Source organism: Scaptodrosophila lebanonensis, unplaced genomic scaffold (genome assembly GCF_003285725.1).
Source record: "Scaptodrosophila lebanonensis strain 11010-0011.00,11010-0021.00 unplaced genomic scaffold, SlebRS2 tig00000126-arrow-arrow-pilon, whole genome shotgun sequence".
In the NCBI taxonomy this organism is placed as follows: Eukaryota; Metazoa; Arthropoda; class Insecta; order Diptera; family Drosophilidae; genus Scaptodrosophila; species Scaptodrosophila lebanonensis.
In genome coordinates, this window is record NW_022060582.1 from 1,639,249 (window position 1) to 1,663,020 (window position 23,772).

The 23,772-nt window shown below is 43.7% G+C and overlaps 1 long non-coding RNA gene across 2 annotated transcripts; it reads right to left on the bottom strand.

Moving 5' to 3' along the window:
- Positions 1 to 12,354: 12,354 nt before the first annotated feature.
- Positions 12,355 to 13,047, bottom strand: LOC115628793. Of its 2 annotated transcripts, none has more exons than XR_003995835.1 (3): positions 12,982 to 13,047; positions 12,656 to 12,903; positions 12,355 to 12,558 (listed from the first exon to the last, which is right to left on the bottom strand). It is a non-coding gene; the product is annotated as an uncharacterized LOC115628793 (long non-coding RNA). The 2 variants fall into 2 exon arrangements; XR_003995834.1 differs by having other exon boundaries at positions 12,360 to 12,561.
- Between the last annotated feature and the right edge of the window lie 10,725 nt (positions 13,048 to 23,772).

Below are 23,772 nucleotides of genomic sequence, written 5' to 3' on the forward strand. Positions count from 1 at the left end.
AATAATTTAATTTTTTTACGATGCGTCCCATAATGATCAGTAATTTTTCCTAGTATTATGTTTGTGCAAAGCCCAACACAAGTAAAATGAAAGCAAAAAGACATTGCAAGCAATGAAAACATTAGGCAAACTTCATACATAACTTTTAAAATTACGTTATCCAATTACCAAACGAAATAGGCGCAACATGTAATGTTCGTGCACACAATGTGTATGTACAGTAGATCCACAAAAAGTATTACTATTATTTGCTTGTTATACTCTGTACATGAAATGTACAAGAGTATATTAGGTTTGCGGGAGGTGAAAAATGTAACAGGCAGAAGGAGGCGTGGCAGACCCCACAAAGTATATATATTCTTGATCAGCATGACAAGACGAGTCGATCTAGCCCTGTCTGTCTGTCCGTCTGCCAGTCTGTCCGTCCGTATGAACACCTGGATCTCAGAGACTATAAGAGCTAGAGAGACCAACTTTTGCACGAAGATGACTTATGTGTGTACGCTATACGAGTTTGTTTTATTTTTTTGATTTTCCCTCCCCACTTCCCCCCTATGGGGGTTTTCCCGATTTTCCATTCCTTTATCTCGGAGACTATAAAACCTAGGGACACCCAATTTTAATCCCAAATGCCTTATGTGAATACGCAGATAATGTGTATTTTGGAATTTCCCTCCCTCCTCCCTCTCCTACGAAATCCATAACTCCCTTAATTCTTGGAACTTTTCATTGAAATTCAAAAAATACCTCCCGTTAGTGATTGTGAGTCCGTAAGTCGAGTTTCATAATGATAGGCCGATTTAGCAGGAAGTTATAGCCATATATGTATATATGACCAAGCAGGGACCGCAGCTGTTGTTGTTGTTACTGCTTTGCACAGACACACACAAACACACACATACACGCATAGATACGCATAATTATACTACACATAGTATGTACAGAATGTTTCAAAGTCGCGATACCCAACTTTAGCTTCACTATTTGTTTTTTTGAACAATTTCTATAGCCCATAATGAAAATTGGGAAGGTATATCGTTTTTAGTGTGTTAGTTTGTACCACCCAAAAGGAATGGTAGACCATAAGGTTTATGTACCTACTCGTGGGTATAAAAAAATATTTTAAGAATTATTATTAAAAAAGATAAATGAATCAAATAAATAAATGTAATTAAACAACAAATATTAAATACATACAACATAAGTGCAGACATACATATGATTACGTGCACTTTCAACAGCATAATTAACATCAGAAGCGTGTCTATGCGTGTTTATGTGAGCGTATGTATAGAGTACAGAATTACGACAAAACAGGAACACCAATAACACGTGCGGACAGAGCTTAGGCAAAGATTGTATATGTATTTTACTCGACAGTGAAATACCCTGTACCTAGAACTCGTATAGACTAGGGACTAAGAGCGTCCAAAAATGTGCGTCCAGCTTATGTTCGTCGGACGGACGAACAGACGGGCGGACATGGCTAGATAGATTTCTCTTGTCATGCTGATTAAGAATATATGTACTTTATGGGGTCGAAGAAGCCTCCTTCTACCTTTTATACCCTGTACCCTTCGAGTAAAATGGGTATACTCTATTATATTTGATGTATATTGATGAAACACGAAGAAACATAAGCACTCACATGAAAAAATTTTCAACTTTTATTGAACAATTCCAAGAATTACTGAAGTTATGAAAATCACTCATAGCGGAGGAGTAAGGAAAGGAAAAAAATTCGGATATACACATTTTTTGCGTACTCATATAAGGCAATTTTGTGTTCCCAGAACTATAGCCTCTGAGATATATACATATATGGGATTCTAATCTTCGCATGCCATCGTATTTAATCAGATTGTTGCTAATAAATCTTCCTTCATTAACAAGCCGCAGGACTGTTCTTGGACTGTTCTCCACAACCCAGTTATCGGTGAGGTAGACTCCTCTGCCCTTTTAGGTCGCCTCAACTTTTCCGTTCCTTGTAAACCAACAAGGAATTTTTTGCACACAAGCCGAGTCGATATAGCCATGTAAAATGTCCGTCTGACTGTCCGCCTGTCTTTCTGTCTGTATGAGCGCAAGGATCTCAGAAACTATGGAATATTTTATATTTTATTTAATTAATTAATTAAATGAATTAAATTTTTTAAATAAATTTTTTTTTTATTGGGTGGGGGGGGGGGGGTGGGTATTTTACAGTTGAGCCTGCTCGACTTTAGCATTCCTTTCTTGTTTTTTTAGCCTGTTAGGTCTATAATGTCTACATATGGCTGTGATTCGGAGCATAGCTGGCCAAATGGCAAATAAAGTTCCCCCACCGGGTCGGAGGCCTTAATAGACGTTATTATATAATTGTTTAATTAGGCTTTCTTATCTTTTAAGTAGAAATTATAGCGTTGTATTATTAAAATTTTTTTTATTTTTTTTACAATATTATATTATATATAGTTGTTGATTTACTAAATAAAATAAAATAAAATATACGAACGGCGTAACGACATTACGAATGGCGTTACGGAAAGTCCCCAATATCGAGGATGTTGGGGTGCATTGAAAAATTAAAACAAACTTGGACAGCGTCATCTATGTGTAAAATTTTTTGTCACTAGCTCTTATAGTCTCTGAGATACGGACAGGCGGAAAGAGAGAACAGACTGGGCTATATCGACTTGTCAAAGTGCAGATCAAGAATTTACATATACTTTGTAGGGGTCTGCCACGCCTCCTTCTGCCTGTTACATTTTTCACCTCTCTCAAACATAATATACTCTTGTACATTTCATGTACAGAGTATACAAATTGAATTTTTTTTATTAACATAATAATAATTGTTATAGTGACAAAATTCGAGGTACTTGAAATCAACTAAAAGAGCTGACAGCATAAGTCAGCCAAACGTGACTCATTACACTGGCCGACACACATTTTGGTGCCGAAGATTTTGTACCTGATTCTAAATATGTCTTGTGAGTAGAGTTGGACAAGAGCCGTGTTTTCCTGTTGAGCTAAAAAGGCTCGACAAAACACGCTCGAGCAAACACGAAAAAACCCGAATATAACACGAAAAAAAATTAACAACTAAAGTAAGAAAATAAAAACAAGAGAGAACGCTACAGTCGAGCAAGCTCGACAGTGAAATATCTTGTACCCGTCACTGAGTTATATGCGCCCAGAAGCAAAAAGAGGAAGAAGAAGAGCGAACTTGATGCCGCAGCTTGAAGGCGTAGTACAGGAGTGAAATTGTTTCGCTAATAACTTTTCTTAGAAATTACCGATTTTGATGAAAAATAAACCAAACATAGATAATTATATATTAATTATTGATTAAAATCACAACACAAACCTAAAATGGAGGGGAGGGGAGGAAAAATCAAAGAAATAAAGTAAACTCGTATAGACTAGGGACTAGGAGCGTCTGCATACTAAGTTTGGTTAATGTACTCTCAGCAGTTTTGAAATTCAGGCGTTCATTTAGACAGGCAGACGGATAGACGGACAGACGGACGGACGGACATATCTAGAACGATTTCTCTCGTCACGCTGATTCAGAATATATATACTTTATGGGGTCGGAGATGTAGGTTACATGCTTTGCACAAACCTAATATACCCTTTTTAGCCTACGGGTACAGGGTATAAAAATAGTCAAATAATGCAATACAAATTTTCTGGTCAGGACAAGAATAGATTGATTGAATAATGGACACCTCTTTCATCCGGACACTCTCTTCGGCGGACATTTTTTCTAAAACATTCGATCGGTGTATAGAGTATTTAAGTATCCCCTTAAGCAGACACTCCTCTTGGGCGGACAAAAATAGGTAAGTGTCTGGCCAAGAGAGTTTTCATTGTATACATATGTATATGTAGTGCTATTGATCCATGAATTTGTGTGTTAAAGTACTGGAAAAAAAACCAAAAAAAAAATTTCTAATTGCAAAGGCAAATATCAAGACATATAGTCAATATCCCTGACAGCTTTTCAAACAAACGAGTTTTTTCCATTTCTGGAGAAATTCTCTTCTTAGCTCAAATATAGATGAGTACATATTGTTTAATAAAAATGGGAAGTGCTTAATACGGATATATTTTTCGTTTTTACATTTATTGGTTATAACAGGTTCGTGTTGGGACGAATTATACTCTGTACATGAAATGTACAAGAGTATATTAGGTTTGCGCGAGCTGAAAAATGTAACAGGCAAAAGGAGGCGTGGCAGACCCCACAAAGTATATATATTCTTGATCAGCATGACGAGACGAGTCGATCTAGCCCTGTCTGTCTGTCTGTCCGTCTATACGTCTATACGTCTGTCCGTCCGTCCGTCCGTATGATCACCTAGATCTCAGAGACTATAAGAGCTAGACACCAAATTTTGCACAAAGATGCCTTATGTATGTACGCTATACGAGTTTGTTTTATTTTTTTGATTTTCCCCCCACTTCCCCCCTATGGGGGTTTTCCCGATTTTCCATTCGTATAATCGCCTATATCTCGGAGACTATAAGACCTAGGAACACCAAATTTTAGTCCAAGATGCCTTGTATGAATACGCAGAAAATGTATATTTTGGAATTTCCCTCCCTCCCCCCTCTCCCCCGCAAATGCGATTTTCTCTAACTCCCGTAATTCTTGGAATTTCGAACTAAAATTTAGCAAATACTCCCATAAATATATTTGCTGCTGCAGCGCTGCCCGCGGCTGTTGTTGATGTTGCTGTTTAGTTGACTGCGAAAATGCTTACACAGACACAAATAGACGCGCATAAGCATACATACACTCACATAGACGCAATCGTTTTGTATATGTGCAATTATATACCCTTTGCTTGAGTTCGAATACCGAGAAAGGTAAAATCGATCAAATTATTTTAAATTTTCTTATTTTTATACTCTGTACATGAAATGTACAAGAGTATATTAGGTTTGCGGGAGCTGAAAATTGTAACAGGCAGAAGGAGGCGTGGCAGACCCCACAAAGTATATATATTCTTGATCAGCATGACGAGACGAGTCGATCTAGCCCTGTCTGTCTGTCTGTCCGTCTGTCCGTCCGTATGAACACCTGGATCTCAGAGACTATAAGAGATAGAGACACCAAATTTTGCACAAAGATGCGTTATGTGTGTATTCTATACGAGTTTGTTTTATTTTTTTGATTTTCCCCCCCACTTCCCCCCTATGGGGGTTTTCCCGATTTTCCATTCGTATAATCGCCTATATCTCGGAGACTATAAGACCTAGGAACACCAAATTTTAGTCCCAGATGCCTTATGTAAATACGCAGAAAATGTATATTTTGGAATTCCCCTTCCTCCCCCCTCTACCCCGCAAATCGTAACTCCCGTAATTCTTGGAATTTCGAACTAAAATTTTGGAAATACCCCCAGTTGGTTATTATGTGTCCGTATGCCAAATTTCATTATGATAGACCGATTTAACAAGAAGTTATAGCCATAAATATATTTGCTGATGCAGCGCTGCTCAAGCGCTGCTCAAGCGCTGCCCGCGGCTGTTGTTGATGTTGCTGTTTGGTTGACTGCGAAAATGCTTACACAGACACGAATTGATGCGCATAGGCATACATACACTCACACAGACGCAATTGCTATGTAAATGTGCAATTATACACCCTTTACGTGAGTTCGAATACCGAGAGAGGTAAAATCGATCCAATTTTTTTTTTATTTATTTTTTTTTTTTATTTTCTATAATTATTGTAAACATATGTACAGAGTATTTCAAAGTCGGGACACCCGACTTTAGCTTTTTTACTTGTTTTTCTATAATTATTGTAAACATATGTACAGAGTATTTCAAAGTCGGGACACCCGACTTTAGCTTTTTTACTTGTTTTCTTGTAGGCCTGTGTTATTGCTCTCCTCAGTGGATACACTTGGCTGACGCGCACTGATCGTAATCACAGTAATTCTTACATGAAAGAAACAAGTACATATGTATGTATGTACTAGTATGTAATTCGAGAAACCGTAAAGATTCATCAAAAAATAACCCAACCATGTAATTAATTGTAAAGTATGAAGTCATTGAACATTACTGTTTGCATTTGTTATTTTTCGTAGAATACAATTTAATACAGGCAGTGTGAAATGTTTTTTGAAGGGCAACCTCCTTGAGGTATCGGTATCGTGATTAGGCATCTTTTAATGTGTTTGTGTGACTTTATAAGCCTTATAGATTTTCTGAACAATTAAATTTAGTCACGCACCGGGCGGACTGCCAGTCCTGACTTAACTTGTTGCATCGGGCTGGGCACAAAAAAGGCTGAGTGGCAGCGCTAAGGGAGGCGCTGAAATTTAAAGTTGGTACTGCGGCGCCATCTAGCGGTACCGAGCGAGGAGCCAGGGTGGCAACTGCAGTCGCACAGGCGCAGGGTTGTGTCCCGATGGCCCCCCGAAGCGGGGAAACGTCAAGGCCGTGATGAACGGATGCGCAAGGACATAGAAATCCTGAGCGAGACGACATCCGGCCTATAAAAGGCAAGCCGCAACACGCCATTCCTGTTTTGGGGCGACCGTTTGGACCCACGAGGCGGCGACCTGTTTTCTTTGGAGTGAGCGGAGACCTGGAATTGCAAAAGAAAAGTGTGTTACAAGCAGTTCGAAGGTGAGCAAACAGGGGCAGAAATACAAGGCAGAGCCGCTGCCCATGTATACGTACCCATATATATATATATCCACTTGAATGTGCCGACCCATGCTTAAATGCGTATTGTTCCTCGGCACATAGATTTTCCGGCATATCGCCAAGTTTCGGACAGCGGTGGAACCGTGCACAACAGCTGCAGCGGTCATCAGAAGCAGCAACAACAGTGGCAGCCGTAGCAAAGGCGACCACTCCAAACGAGCAGCAGCGCCAGCGCGACTTCAGCGGCAGCACCATCATTGGCTGCAGCGGCACCACCATCAGCGGCCATCACAAGCAGCAGCATATGCGGCATCGCGACGGCAGCAGCGTAAATTTGGCGCACGAATAGCAGCCAGCAGTAGCAGCCAATTCCACAACGGCAGCGACACCGCCATCCACAACGCAACAGCAGCCACGTCAGTCTGCGCCATCAGCAGCGAGGATAGAAAAGCCGGTGAGTCCGTTCCTTGGCCACGCGCCGTGCCTATTGGTTGCGTTTGAGCAGCAACAACCAGGCAGAGATCCCACGCGCCGTTTGTACTGTAATGTTAATGTGAGCTGTACCTGCCGGGTCCCACGCGCCGCCCCATTTTAAGGTTCTGCAAAAGAAAAAAAAGGAGAGGCAGAAAGTGGCACCTTAACAGAGCTTGGCGCTCTATTAAAAGAAAACATTTAAACTTACATTTCATATTGTACGAAGATTGCCATTTGCAGTAGCGCGCAGTGTTTTATATGTAGTCTAATATTTCTATTGCGCCTATGACCGTCGAGAGCTCTCGTTAGGGTTTGGTTATACTTACATATTTCTATAATTTTTTGTACCGCGCATATTTTCTCATACACATATATCTATATACATATTTATTTGCCATAAACATACTTACATGTTGGCGCACATAAAGAACCGCATTGGCCGTTGGCAAGCCTTCTTTATTTTGTTTTATATAAATTCTTCTTCACAGTAATAAATTCTTGTTTTTGTTTGCACCTCACACTCAATCACACTCAAATATATGTATGTTTGTAGCCACATAAACTGAAAATTAATTGTTAATTTTAATGGTCGCACCGTTGATGATGATGCATTAAAGCAGCATCAGTAGGGGCGGGAGACTCACCTTTGCCATGGAATATGCCACCAATTCCTGTCCGTCCGCACAAACAGATGTAGTTCCTTTTGTTTTTTTTTGAGTCCGTATCCGTGTAGATCCGTTTCTTTTTTGTTACATTAGTGTTTCTTTTGTGTCATGTTAGTTATTTTTGGTTTGTTTACATTTTGAATTTTGTTTTGTTATTGCGCGTCGAATTTATTGTAAGTGATGGCATGGAGGAACCGTGTTATCGGTTATTGTGCGACTCACGCGAGCATAGGGTTGGAACCACACACCCAAGGAGAATTCCGATGAGCCAGCCGGCGTTGCCCAAGGGAAAAGCGTAGTCGTAACATTATGGCGCCCAATTGATGTTTGAATTTTGAATGCCAAGGAGTATGAAGCCGACGGGACGGAATCCCGTATAGCACCAATTGCAAGCGTGTGTGACGTGGACAGTAAGTCACGAAGGTGCGGATGTAAGCCCTTAGTTTGCGACTGCCATTAGGAACGCTGCTAGGCAATGTGTGCTATAAGGGGATTCCAATGCGCTTTTCGTTTCTGTGTTCTTTGTTGTATTTCTTGCGTCAATTCGTTGGTGCACTGTCGCTATGGTGTCATCGTGTTTGCCTGGTGGACTTAGAGTACCGGTGGCCCAGGATGACAAGGAAAGTCGCCTGCGATGCACCGCTACGCACGGTGAGCCAGAGCAGATGGTGCACATAACAGAAGTGGGTGTCAAGAAGCAACCATTTAATTTGTTGGCTGTCGTTCATCGCCGTCAAGGCGATAAATGTAGCAGCGAACAAATATTGCAGGATAGTGGCGTAGGGCAGCTGTAACAGGCGTAGATATTATAGGAGCCGTGTTTGGGTTCCGGCTGAGGGTGAGTCTCAGCCGGAACCCAAACACGGATCCTATATACAGAAGTTCAAAAGAAAGTTGGTTTTTTTAGTGCTTACATTTTATTAAGTTTTTTGGTTACGTTTGGTGCATATACATATGTTTACATTTTTCTTGTGTTTGAGAGTATATGGTTTTGGTTTCAGTGCAAGGTTGGATGTGAATTTATTTACAGATTTTTTTGGTTTTTATTTATTACTATATTTATATTTATTTATTCCTATTCACATATTTATCTATTTATTGTTGTACATATTTATTTATTTATTTATCTAACATACATAATCAACGTACACATTTTCTTGCCCATTTGTTTTTTTTTTGTTTGGGCGTTCGCAAACCTTTCCGTTTTTCTTTATACATACATACACTTGCCCGCATAACTCTGCGTACACACAAAAATTTAGACAAATTTTAGCTTTAAATATGAATATCTTTTAATATATGCAACTTATTGATGTAAATATTTTTGATTTGCTTAGATTCGACATTTTTCTTATCTTAGTAACTAAATTTTTTTTTATATTATTTTATATTAATATAAGAATGAATATATTTTATTTCTATTTTTTAACAAAACCTTCCGTCAATGAATTAAAAAAAAAATTCAGAATATATATACTTTATGAGGTCGGAGATGCTTAGTTGCACTTTTTCTTTTGTTTGAAGTTTGCAAAAGACTTTTGCTATGCATTGAAGTTGTTTTTGATCAATCACAACCATGGCGCCATCAGGTAAAGAGATCGACACTGACCTTCGAAAATTAATAATTAATTTGCGTGTCCAGGGCAAATCTTATAGAGAAATTGGGCAGGTGGTGGGCAGAACTCATTCATCATGTCAGAGGGTGTTCAATAATTATGTTTACTCGGGTTCTGTGTTATCAAAGCCACGATCTGGGCGTCCGTCTCTATTCACAAAGCGAGAGGGAAAGCGTATCGTTGCTTTAGTTCGCTTAAACCCAAGGATGACTGCTCAGCAGGTGCGATTTGAGGTGGAAGAAAGGTTCTCCAAAACCATATCTGAAGACACCGTGCGAAGAATTATTAAAAAAGCTGGATATCACAGCCGAGTTGCACGTAGGAAGCCTCATATTTCAGAGGTGAATAAAAAAGCGCATGGAGTTCGCAAATGAGCACGTGTCGAAGCCTGCTGAATTTTGGGACAAGGTCATTTTCTCGGATGAGAGCAAGTTCTGCATTTTTGGCATAAAAGGCAAGAAATTGGTGTGGAGAAAAACTGGTGCAGCCTTAAATAAAGAAAATTTAGTGCCAACTGTCAAACACGGCGGAGGAGGAATAATGGTTTGGGGGTCCATGGCAGCTAATGGCGTTGGGAAGCTGGAGTTCATAGAGTCGATAATGGACCAAAAAGGCTATATCCAAGTTTTGAAGGACAATTTGCTCCCAAGTACCCAGAAGTTGGGGCTGGAAAAAGATTTTTATTTCCAACAAGATAATGATCCCAAACATACAGCTCACAGCGTAAGGCTGTGGTTGCTGGGAAACGTAAAAAAACGTTTGCAAACATCTCCCCAATCTCCAGACCTCAATCCTATAGAGCATTTGTGGGACTTGCTCGAGCGCAGAATTCGGCAGCACAACATTACCTCCAAAAGTATGATCAAGGAGGTAATTTTGCAGGAATGGGAGAAAATAACACCGGCGGACACAAAAAAGCTGGTGGAATCGATGCCTCGACGTCTGGCAGAGGTCCTTCAAAGAAAAGGATACCCAACAAGTTATTAAAAACAAATTTAGCGACATAATTTGTTTGAAAAACAATTTGTACGCCGACTTTTGCGGGTCCATTTTTCAAAAAGGTTTTGTTAAAAAATAGAAATAAAATATATTCATTGTTATATTAATATTAAAAAATAGTAGTTACTAAGAAAAATGTCGAATCTAAGCAAATCAAAAACATTTACATCAATAAGTTGCATATATTAAAAGATATTCACATTTAAAGCTAAAATTTGTCTATTTTTTTGTGTGTACGCAGAGTTATGCGGGCAAGTGTATATATAATTATCAAATTAATACGAGTTTTGCTTCGGGGCCGGCTTGAAAGCTGAACAAATTTATAATCTAAATTACAAATAAATATTATAAAAGAAAACAGAGCGATTTTAAATTTAACATGGAGAAGGATTCTGCGCGTGCGTATAACACCAGGTCGAGAACAGCCAGAAATGAGGATCTGGAAGAACACCTTGAAGGAGCTGTCGGTTTTTCCACCGGTGGCCTTGTGCACACTCCTCAGAGGCCGTCCATAGCACCAACAGTACACTGGGACGCCGAGCCAGTAGTCGCGTCGGCGGTAGAAGCAGCAGTGGTCCAGGCGAACGAAACATACCGCCAATCGCAAAAAGAGGGCATCAACAAAGTGTTGTAGGAGGAAATCCGAATGGGGTTTCAAGACTTGATGGGCGCGCTGAAAGAAGTACTGCAACCGCGAGCGAATAGCGGTGATTCAGCTGCAAATGGAGCATGGCAACCGCCAGTCAGCCAGAATCGTGGTGCGATTCCAAAACGGCCGCATCAATACCAGGCTGAACCTCTAACACCAACAAGAGGAGGTTCGCGTCCGGTAGCAAGGCCAGCGGCAGCTAATTCCTCCAGTGGAGCTGGCAATAGCAGCAACAGTCGGCACAGTCGGCCCGTCGAAGAGGCAACAGGCGTAACGATTGGAGTGGTCAGCTGGACCCACCTCCTCCGTATGCAGCGGCGAATGGCAGATCAGGATGGTGTCGCGTTGAGAAGTGGGACATCGTTTTCAGCGGCGACAAGGAGAAAATGGCGGTAGAAGACTTCGTTTTCCAGGTAGAGTTCCTTCAGAGGCAGTGTCGCTGCGCATGGTCCGAAGTATTAAACAGTTTCTATCTGTTAGTAACTGGGCACGCTCGCGAGTGGTACTGGCAGTACGTCAGGGACCACCGGGCAGACGGCTGGCCAGAACTAAAACGAAGTATGCTGTCCCGTTTTAAAGGCGCCGCCGACGAATTCCAGCGCATGCGTCAATTGCGCGAAAGACGGCAGAAGGCAAGCGAAAGCGTTGAGGAGTACTTCCATGCCATGAGGAAGCTGGCGTCGCGTCTCCAACCAGCACCATCTGAGAACGAGATGATGATATACATCAAAAAAGGGTTGAAAACAGAGTTATCTCGGTATGTGTATGCGATGCGCGTGTACACGGTAGACCACTGACGAGACGAATGCGTAGAGGTGGAACTATGGTCCAGCGGCGAGAAGGCTTGTTCCCAACACGCAGCGGCACACGTTTTAGTGGCGGAAACCGTCCACCGGCAGTGGAGGAGTTGGTCGACGACACGAACGGCGAGGAGTCGGCGGATTTCGGCATAGTTGAAGAGGCGCGCTTGGCAAGGCGTCCGCAGCAGGAGTTAGTTTGCTGGAACTGCAGACAAGCCGGCCATAGTTTTCTGTTATAGGTGTGGCAGGCCCGACACCTATAGGCCAACATGCCCCGATTGCACGGGAAACGGCCGTCGGAGTGCGGAGCAAATGGGCGAATCGCGCTCGACACAGGTGCCCACCAGGATGACAGCGGAGCGGTCCTGAAAGAAGAATTTGATAAGAAAAATACCCAATATAGTAATAAGTTGAAATTTTTACCGTACGAAGAGAGGATGAGGGCATATCTGGAGGCGCGCAATAGAATCTTCGCCCAACATCAGTTAGATGGCATGAGGATGGTGACCGCCAAAGTTAAAAAGGCCCGAGCACGATTCCGAGTAAGAAGGCAGACGAAGAAGCTGGTAGCCGAGGCAGTGCGACGCGAAGGAGCAGCAGACCCGAGGATTTTTGCCGAAGTACTGGTACGAGGCCATGTGTTACGCGGTTTGCTGGATACCGGGGCCTCGGTAAGCGTGCTAGGCAAGGGCAGTCTTGAACTGCTGAAAGAGATTAGCGTGGTGCCCAGAAAATACATTTCAATAATGAAAACAGTAGGCGGTGAAGATCGAGCCGTAATTGAGCGGGTGCGCTTACCAGTAAAGTATCGAGAGGATACCAAAGAGGTGGAGTTTTATGTATGCCCATCGCTCGGGCAGAACGCGTATTTCGGCATCGACTTTTGGCGGCTGTTTAATTTGGCTCCACGATTAATTCCTCCGGAAAAGCCTGCCGTTGAAAGACTTGTCCTCGATGAATTGCTAGCTGATAGAGTGGCGCATTATGTGGACCAGGATGAAGTAAAGCCGGAACCAGATATGTGGGAATTAAATGAACAACAAAAGCTGAAATTGGAACAAGTAAAAAACGAATTTTTAACTTTCGAAGAAACGGGATTAGGCAAGACTACTTTGGAGACTCACCGTATTGAATTGGTCAGCGGAGCAGAGCCAGTGAAAGACAGGCACTACCCTCTATCACCCGCTATGCAGAAGATTGTGTGGGATGAGGTGGACAGCATGCTGGCGCTTGGCGTCATCGATGTAAGCGATAGTCCGTGGAGTAACCGCACCACCATAGTGCGACGGCCGGGCAAGAACCGCTTTTGCCTCGATGCCCGCAAGTTGAACAAGCTGACAGTCAAAGATGCCTATCCGCTACCATGCGTGGAGGGAATCCTATCTGGAATGGACCAGACATATTATATTTCCAGTGTAGACCTGAAATTTGCGTTTTGGAAAGTGGAGTTGGAGGAGTCCAGTAGAAGGTGCACTGCGTTTACGGTACCAGGGCGACCGTTGTACCAATTCCGCATGATGCCTTTCGGATTGTGTAACGCCGCTCAAAGGTTGTGCCGACTGATGGATAAGGTCATACCAAATGAGCTGAGGTGCAACGTGAAAGTGTATCTGGATGATTTGGTAGTCTTCGCGGCTGATTTTAATACACTCTTGGAGTACCTGCAAAGAGTCGCTGAATGCCTCAAGAAGGCAAATCTGACGATAGGGTTACAAAAGTCAAAGTTTTGCTTTAAAACATTGAAATACCTGGGATTTATCGTGGGCGGCGGCGTACTTCGAACAGATCCGGAACGGGTGGGGGCGATACAGCGCATACAAGTACGAAGGTCCATAAAGGAGGTTCGAGCTTTCCTAGGAACCGCCTGGTGGTACAGGCGATTTATAAAAGACTAGCAGGTATTGCCCGTCTTAATCCGGCTCAATATAATGATTCCAATTGTATTTATTTTGTAAGTGCATAACCTACCCATATGTTTTCACCTTATAAGTAAGTTACCAGTAGGAAGGCATTTAAGGTATTTAAATGAACATTTTCTGTTCTTGACAAAAAATTGTTCAGTAGTCCGTTACATTTTTGTGCTTCCCAAACTATTTCGTTAAACGAACATGACCACTATAACTAATATTTTTTAAAGCTCGTTTTCCCCCCTTTGGAGCTCGAATTTTCCAAAAGCCTTTCTTAGTGTGCTCCTACACTATGATGGATACTATGAAAGGATACTTGAGTCCAAATTTTATCTTTTAGCGTTTGGGCTGTGCGTTGATCACCAATTAGTCAGGACAAACTGTTTTATATATAGAGATAACGTAACGTTTTAAGATAGACTCTGTGCAAAAAAGGGGAATATTTATAAGGGTATATCCTAATTTTAAATTCACATTTGAGTCTTTTTGTGCCATATTGAGTCAATACGGTCACGCACAACCTCGGAATATGAAACACGGCACTCGTGTCAATGCCGTGCAGCGATGAGCCACGATCAAAAAGCACTGACAATTCTCATCTCAATTTGCTAGGGTAAAACTTTCGATAGTTGAAGCCACCGATACCATCAAAATATCGAAGTTTGAATGCAATAAGCAGAATATTTAAATAACAAAATCTAATTATTTATTGAGATCAATAAGAACAAATCATATACATACATACATCTGCCCGCAATGCGAAGCAGAATATGCGTAGCTCCGTTATTCGGTTTCTGCTTTACTATCGCTTACGCAGTCGTTGCCTAGCGACGGTAACTGTAAACTTTTGGCGTTTTGCCTTTGCAATTAACATTAAATGGTCAAAACGAAAGAAGATGTGCGAGCCAACAACTTGAAGTTGTTGTTGTTGTTTTGTATGTACATGCTACATACATATGCATGTACATATGTATGTGTGCATGGGCACACATAGACACGAACTGTTCCCAACTATTTGATATTTGATATATGGCAAGTAAAAAACATATTGCTATATTTTAATCGTTGAATGCCAATTTGTTCATATAGTTAGGTTGATTACATTACCCAAATTTGAAATCGATCGGACAAAATTTATAACACAAACTATTCATTTGAAAAAGTGAATACATATTAAAACCCCAATAATAAAATTAAATGCGATATATCGAAAATATCGATACTTGTGTTGATATATCGTAATACATGTCGAATACAAATACATCGAAAAACATCGTTTGAGAGTTATTGATTATAATACTGTATTCGATTGTTCACTGTACACATATGTACATAAATACATACAAATGTATTTGCATGTGTACGGTAACTGTAAACTTTTGGCATTTTGCGTATGCAATTAACAGCCGTAAATGATCAAAACGAAAGATTTGCGAGCCAATAACTTGTTGTTGTTGTTTTAAAAATTTCGATTTGAAACCATAGAACACTATTTATTACAATTAAACAACAGTGTTCGATGGCCCACTGCATACATACAAACCTATATACATATGTATATAAGAATGTATGTACGTACATACATACTTATTGATGTACATATGTACATACTATACATACAGACGTATGTACATATGTATGTACGTATGTAATACATATGGTGCTGGTGTAATTCATAATGCGAAATTCTTTCTAAGGGGAGCAATGTCCCCCCTGCCCAACATGCGTACGCCCTTGTAGTCCGTTGTCCTAAAAACCCCTTATGCCAAATGTACTAAACAAAGAAAAAATAACATAAAAATGTTTATGTTATAATGTTAATAATTTTTAATTAATTAACATTTCTTGCCCTGTCAGTGCAAGACGAATGTACTTTTATACATATGTATGTATGTATGTACATACATGTGTACAAATGAACATTCACACATTAGCGTCTCACATTTTGCTTTGGCTACTTCAACCGTTTGCACGCAACTACACGAACAGCTGCTTGTATGTATGTGTGTGTGTGTGTGTGTATGTATACTTAGTTGTCCCCAACTGTTTGATATTTTGTATTGTTTGTTCTGCCTGCATTTGTAAAATGCATATTTCAAAAATCTTTAAATGCAAAGTTGTAATTTTAGTTACGTAGATTATATTACCCAAAATTGAAATCGATCGGACAAAATTTATAACACAAACTTGTCATTTGAAAAAATGCATAAATATTAAAACCCCAATAATTCAAGCTCCAACACAAATTTCAAAAAACCGAGTATGCTGTTTTGTTTGTATTTTTTAATAGATTATAAAACCCAAATTTAAAGTTGATCGATTTAGAAATGCAGAATTTTTAAACACACTTTGGAGCTACTTTTCCCCCCTTTGGAGCTCGAATTTTCCAAAATCCCTTCTTAGTGCGCATCTACACCATGATAGGATACTTGAGCCCAAATTTCAGTTTCCTAGCTTTTACCGTTTGGGCTGTGGGGTGTTGATTGTGTTTCAATTTTTCCACGGAAAACCCCCCCTTTTTCATGCTCCAGGAAAAATGGTGAAATGCAGTTTTTCTTGTATTCTTTTTGAGAGTATACAAACTAAGTTTGAAGTTAATTGGATGAAAATTGTAGATTTTTCATACAAACGTTGGAGCTCGTTTTCCCCCCTTTGGAATTCGAATTTTCCAAAACCGCTTCTTAGTGCTCACCTACACCACTGAAGACAACATGTGTCCAATTTTCAGCCTCCCAGCTCTTACCGTTTGGGTTGTGCGTTGATTGCAAATAGCTTTTCGTTTACCGAATTTTCCACCGGAAAATCATTATTATTCAGGCCGCAGGAAAAATATTGAAAATCCAAGTATACAGTTTTTTTTGTATTCTTTGTGAGAGTATACAAACTAAGTTTGAAGTTAATCGGATAAAAATTGTAGATTTCTCATACAAACGTTGGAGCTCGTTTTCCCCCCTTTGGAGCTCGAATTTTCCGCAACCCCTTCTTAGTGCTCACTTTCACTATAAGAGGGATCTTGTGTCCAAATTTCAGCTTCCTAGCTCTTACCGTTTGGGCTGTGCGTTGATTGCCAATCAGTCAGTCAGTCAGTCAGTCAATCAGTCAGTCAGTCAGTCAGGACAAACTGTTTTATATATATAGAGATTTTGCCACCTTAGCGGCTCCGCTCACTGAGGCTTTGAAAAAGCGATCTGGAGGCCGGTTCTCACTCGGTGGCGAAGCTATCGCAGCATTTGATGCGTTGAAGAAAGCGCTCACATCTGCGCCAGTGCTGGTACATGCAAATTTTTCACGCCCATTCTTCGTGCAGTGTGACGCATCCTATATTGGCGTCGGAGCGGTATTGTTCCAAGTGGATTTAGAGGGAAACGAGAGGCCCATTGCGTTCTTCTCGGCTAAGATGAATAAGCACCAGGTAAACTACTCGGTGACCGAGAAGGAATGCTTGGCGGCGGTATTGGCGATACAAAAATTCCGGCCATACATCGAAATGATGCGATTGGCACGTTGGTCGTTGCTGCTGCAGGGCTTCGACTTTGAAATCACTCATCGGAAGGGCTCCGACAACATCGTGGCGGGCATGCTGTCCAGGAGCACCAAAGCCGAATCTTTAGAGGAGTTGGATTTCCTTCCAGGAGACCTGTTGGGTATAGAAACGGCAGAATTTGAGTCAGGGGAGTAATTACCTGACTTGAAAATTGAGAACGGAGGGATCTACAAAAATACATCCTTCAATCGGCTAGAAGATCAGCTCGAAGGCAGTGCGTGGAAACTATGGGTCCCGCGTGCGCTGACCGGCATGCTTATAGTAAAGGCCCATACCGAGGCGTCAACGCATGGAGGAGTATTGAAGACGTTGTCCTGGCTACGGCGGCAGTTTTATTGGCTCGGAATGGCCAAAGACGTTGCTGAGATGGTCCAAAAATGCGTAGTCTGCAAGGAGACGAAAGCCACCAATCACGGGATGCAGGTGGGAATCGGTGCCGAGGTCGCCACGGAGAGGCCGTTCCAGAACTTATATATAGACTTCCTGGGCAAATATCCCGGATCAAGGAAGGGGCACGCATTTATCTTCATAGTGGTAGACCACTTCACCAAATTCACGTTTCTCAAGGCCATGCGAGAGGCAACTGCACGGAGCGTCGTCGACTTCTTGGTGAACGAAGTTTTCCATACGTTCGGCGTTCCGGAAGTCATACACTCCGACAATGGTAGGCAATTCACATCCAAGCAGTTCGCAGACATGATGGAGGGCTACGGTGTCAAGCATCTGCGGACACCGGTGTATTCGCCGCAAAGCAACGCGTCCAAGAGGGTGAACCGGACGATACTGGCCGCGATACGTGTGTATCTGGAGCAGGATCACCGCGAGTGGGACCTCCACCTTCCGGAAATTGAGGTGGCCATCAGAAACAGCGTGCATTCTTCGACTGGAGTAACGCCTTTTTTCGCACTATTCGGCCGACATAAGATGTTGCACGGTGAGCAGTATCGATTGGCGAGAAAATTAAGGTCCTTAGACGAGCACGAATTCGCAGCGTTGAGTACAGCAGACAGGCAATCCCTGGTGCAACAGAAAGTCCAGGCACAATTACATGCGGCGTATGAGCGCAGTAGCGTTCGCTATAACCGGCGTGCGCGGCGGCTAAGACTAGCGCCCGGTCAGGAGGTATACCGGCGGAACTTCGTGCTGAGTGACTTCAGTCGCGCGTTTAATTCGAAATTCGCCCGAAAGTTTCTAAAGGCTCGCGTGAGGAAATCCATCGGCACTAACGCATACGAGTTGGAAGATTTGCAAGCAAACCCGCTGGGGGTATTCCACGCAAAAGACATCCGAGTGTGACGCCTGTCATAAAGCAGTATGGATGAGTAGAAGGAGGAGAATGTAGCCAGAGCTACTCACCAGAAAATCAAGAGTGGGTGTGGCCGACGTTGGGCGCCGCGGAAGTAGTGATCCGAGGCAACGCCGGAATCGAAGCGGAAGACACCGACAATATCAGCAGTTTGATGCGCGCAAACATCACTTCATGGCGCGAGCGTCCGCCCACTTGAATATTTGCGGTGGTGTTGCATCGGGCTGGGCACAAAAAAGGCTGAGTGGCAGCGCTAAGGGAGGCGCCGAAATTTAAAGTTGATACTGCGGCGCCATCTAGCGGTACCGAGCGAGGAGCCGGGGTGGCAACTGCAGTCGCACAGGCGCAGGGTTGTGTCCCGATGGCCCCCCGAAGCGGGGAAACGTCAAGGCCGTGATGAACGGATGCGCAAGGACATAGAAATCCGCACCGAGACGACATCCGGCCTATAAAAGGCAAGCCGCAACACGCCATTCCTGTTTTGGGGCGACCGTTTGGACCCACGAGGTGGCGACCTGTTTTCTTTGGAGTGAGCGGAGACCTGGAATTGCAAAAGAAAAGTGTGTTACAAGCAGTTCGAAGGTGAGCAAACAGGGGCAGAAATACAAGGCAGAGCCGCTGCCCATGTATACGTACCCATATATATATATATCCACTTGAATGTGCCGACCCATGCTTAAATGCGTATTGTTCCTCGGCACATAGATTTTCCGGCATATCGCCAAGTTTCGGACAGCGGTGGAACCGTGCACAACAGCTGCAGCGGTCATCAGAAGCAGCAACAACAGTGGCAGCCGTAGCAAAGGCGACCACTCCAAACGAGCAGCAGCGCCAGCGGGACTTCAGCGGCACCGCCATCATTGGCTGCAGCGGCACCACCATCAGCGGCCATCACAAGCAGCAGCATATGCGGCATCGCGACGGCAGCAGCGTAAATTTGGCGCACGAATAGCAGCCAGCAGTAGCAGCCAATTCCACAACGGCAGCGACACCGCCATCCACAATGCAACAGCAGCCACGTCAGTCTGCGCCATCAGCAGCGAGGATAGAAAAGCCGGTGAGTCCTTTCCTTGGCCACGCGCCGTGCCTATTGGTTGCGTTTGAGCAGCAACAACCAGGCAGAGATCCCACGCGCCGTTTGTCCTGTAATGTTAATGTGAGCTGTACCTGCCGGGTCCCACGCGCCGCCCCATTTTAAGGTTCTGCAAAAGAAAAAAAAGGAGATAATACAAAAAATATATACATATATAATTAAAACCAAAACGAGACAGAAAGTGGCACCTAAACAGAGCTTGGCGCTCTATTAAAAGAAAACATTTAAACTTACATTTCATATTGTACGAAGATTGCCATTTGCAGTAGCGCGCAGTGTTTTATATGTAGTCTAATATTTCTATTGCGCCCATGACCGTCGAGAGCTCTCGTTAAGGTTTGGTTATACATATTTCTATAATTTTTTGTACCGCGCATATTTTCTCATACACATACACATATATCTATATACATATTTATTTGCCATAAACATACTTACATGTTGGCGCACATAAAGAACCGCATTGGCCGTTGGCAAGCCTTCTTAGTGCGCATCTACACCATGATAGGATACTTGAGCCCAAATTTCAGTTTCCTAGCTTTTACCGTTTGGGCTGTGGGGTGTTGATTGTGTTTCAATTTTTCCACGGAAAACCCCCCCTTTTTCATGCCCCAGGAAAAATGGTGAAATGCAGTTTTTCTTGTATTCTTTTTGAGAGTATACAAACTAAGTTTGAAGTTAATTGGATGAAAATTGTAGATTTTTCATACAAACGTTGGAGCTCGTTTTCCCCCCTTTGGAATTCGAATTTTCCAAAACCGCTTCTTAGTGCTCACCTACACCACTGAAGACAACATGTATCCAATTTTCAGCCTCCTAGCTCTTACCGTTTGGGCTGTGCGTTGATTGCAAATAGCTTTTCGTTTACCGAATTTTCCACCGGAAAATCATTATTATTCAGGCCGCAGGAAAAATATTGAAAATCCAAGTATACATTTTTTTTGTATTCTTTGTGAGAGTATACAAACTAAGTTTGAAGTTAATCGGATAAAAATTGTAGATTTTTCATACAAACGTTGGAGCTCGTTTTCCCCCTTTGGAGCTCGAATTTTCCGCAACCCCTTCTTAATGCTCACTTTCACTATAAGAGGGATCTTGTGTCCAAATTTCAGCTTCCTAGCTCTTACCGTTTGGGCTGTGCGTTGATTGCCAATCAGTCAGTCAGTCAATCAGTCAGTCAATCAGTCAGTCAATCAGTCAGTCAGTCAGTCAGGACAAACTGTTTTATATATATAGAGATTTTGCCACCTTAGCGGCTCCGCTCACTGAGGCTTTGAAAAAGCGATCTGGAGGCCGGTTCTCACTCGGTGGCGAAGCTATCGCAGCATTTGATGCGTTGAAGAAAGCGCTCACATCTGCGCCAGTGCTGGTACACGCAAATTTTTCACGTCCATTCTTCGTGCAGTGTGACGCATCCCATATTGGCGTCGGAGCGGTATTGTTCCAAGTGGATTTAGAGGGAAACGAGAGGCCCATTGCGTTCTTCTCGGCTAAGATGAATAAGCACCAGGTAAACTACTCGGTGACCGAGAAGGAGTGCTTGGCGGCGGTATTGGCGATACAAAAATTCCGGCCATACATCGAAATGATGCGATTGGCACGTTGGTCGTTGCTGCTGCAGGGCTTCGACTTTGAAATCACGCATCGGAAGGGCTCCGACAACATCGTGGCGGATATGCTGTCCAGGAGCACCAAAGCCGAATCTTTAGAGGAGTTGGATTTCCTTCCAGGAGACCTGTTGGGTATAGAAACGGCAGAATTTGAGTCAGGGGAGTATCGAGAGCTGATTAGCGAGATTCAAAAGCAAAAAAACAAATTACCTGACTTGAAAATTGAGAACGGAGGGATCTACAAAAATACATCCTTCAATCGGCTAGAAGATCAGCTCGAAGGCAGTGCGTGGAAACTATGGGTCCCGCGTGCGCTGACCGGCATGCTTATAGTAAAGGCCCATACCGAGGCGTCAACGCATGGAGGAGTATTGAAGACGTTGTCCTGGCTACGGCGGCAGTTTTATTGGCTCGGAATGGCCAAAGACGTTGCTGAGATGGTCCAAAAATGCGTAGTCTGCAAGGAGACGAAAGCCACCAATCACGGGATGCAGGTGGGAATCGGTGCCGAGGTCGCCACGGAGAGGCCGTTCCAGAACTTATATATAGACTTCCTGGGCAAATATCCCGGATCAAGGAAGGGGCACGCATTTATCTTCATAGTGGTAGACCACTTCACCAAATTCACGTTTCTCAAGGCCATGCGAGAGGCAACTGCACGGAGCGTCGTCGACTTCTTGGTGAACGAAGTTTTCCATACGTTCGGCGTTCCGGAAGTCATACACTCCGACAATGGTAGGCAATTCACATCCAAGCAGTTCGCAGACATGATGGAGGGCTACGGTGTCAAGCATCTGCGGACACCGGTGTATTCGCCGCAAAGCAACGCGTCCAAGAGGGTGAACCGGACGATACTGGCCGCGATACGTGCGTATCTGGAGCAGGATCACCGCGAGTGGGACCTCCACCTTCCGGAAATTGAGGTGGCCATCAGAAACAGCGTGCATTCTTCGACTGGAGTAACGCCTTTTTTCGCACTATTCGGCCGACATAAGATGTTGCACGGTGCGCAGTATCGATTGGCGAGAAAATTAAGGTCCTTAGACGAGCACGAATTCGCAGCGTTGAGTACAGCAGACAGGCAATCCCTGGTGCAACAGAAAGTCCAGGCACAATTACATGCGGCGTATGAGCGCAGTAGCGTTCGCTATAACCGGCGTGCGCGGCGGCTAAGACTAGCGCCCGGTCAGGAGGTATACCGGCGGAACTTCGTGCTGAGTGACTTCAGTCGCGCGTTTAATTCGAAATTCGCCCGAAAGTTTCTAAAGGCTCGCGTGAGGAAATCCATCGGCACCAACGCATACGAGTTGGAAGATTTGCAAGCAAACCCGCTGGGGGTATTCCACGCAAAAGACATCCGAGTGTGACGCCTGTCATAAAGCAGTATGGATCAGTAGAAGGAGGAGAATGTAGCCAGAGCTACTCACCAGAAAATCAAGAGTGGGTGTGGCCGACGTTGGGCGCCGCGGAAGTAGTGATCCGAGGCAACGCCGGAATCGAAGCGGAAGACACCGACCATACCAGCAGTTTGATGCGCGCAAACATCACTTCATGGCGCGAGCGTCCGCCCACTTGAATATTTGCGGTGGTGTTGCATCGGGCTGGGCACAAAAAAGGCTGAGTGGCAGCGCTAAGGGAGGCGCCGAAATTTAAAGTTGATACTGCGACGCCATCTAGCGGTACCGAGCGAGGAGCCGGGGTGGCAACTGCAGTCGCACAGGCGCAGGGTTGTGTCCCGATGGCCCCCCGAAGTGGGGAAACGTCAAAGCCGTGATGAACGGATGCGCAAGGACATAGAAATCCGCACCGAGACGACATCCGGCCTATAAAAGGCAAGGCGCAACACGCCATTCCTGTTTTGGGGCGACCGTTTGGACCCACGAGGCGGCGACCTGTTTTCTTTGGAGTGAGCGGAGACCTGGAATTGCAAAAGAAAAGTGTGTTACAAGCAGTTCGAAGGTGAGCAAACAGGGGCAGAAATACAAGGCAGAGCCGCTGCCCATGTATACGTACCCATATATATATATATATCCACTTGAATGTGCCGACCCATGCTTAAATGCGTATTGTTCCTCGGCACATAGATTTTCCGGCATATCGCCAAGTTTCGGACAGCGGTGGAACCGTGCACAACAGCTGCAGCGGTCATCAGAAGCAGCAACAACAGTGGCAGCCGTAGCAAAGGCGACCACTCCAAACGAGCAGCAGCGCCAGCGGGACTTCAGCGGCACCGCCATCATTGGCTGCAGCGGCACCACCATCAGCGGCCATCACAAGCAGCAGCATATGCGGCATCGCGACGGCAGCAGCGTAAATTTGGCGCACGAATAGCAGCCAGCAGTAGCAGCCAATTCCACAACGGCAGCGACACCGCCATCCACAACGCAACAGCAGCCACGTCAGTCTGCGCCATCAGCAGCGAGGATAGAAAAGCCGGTGAGTCCGTTCCTTGGCC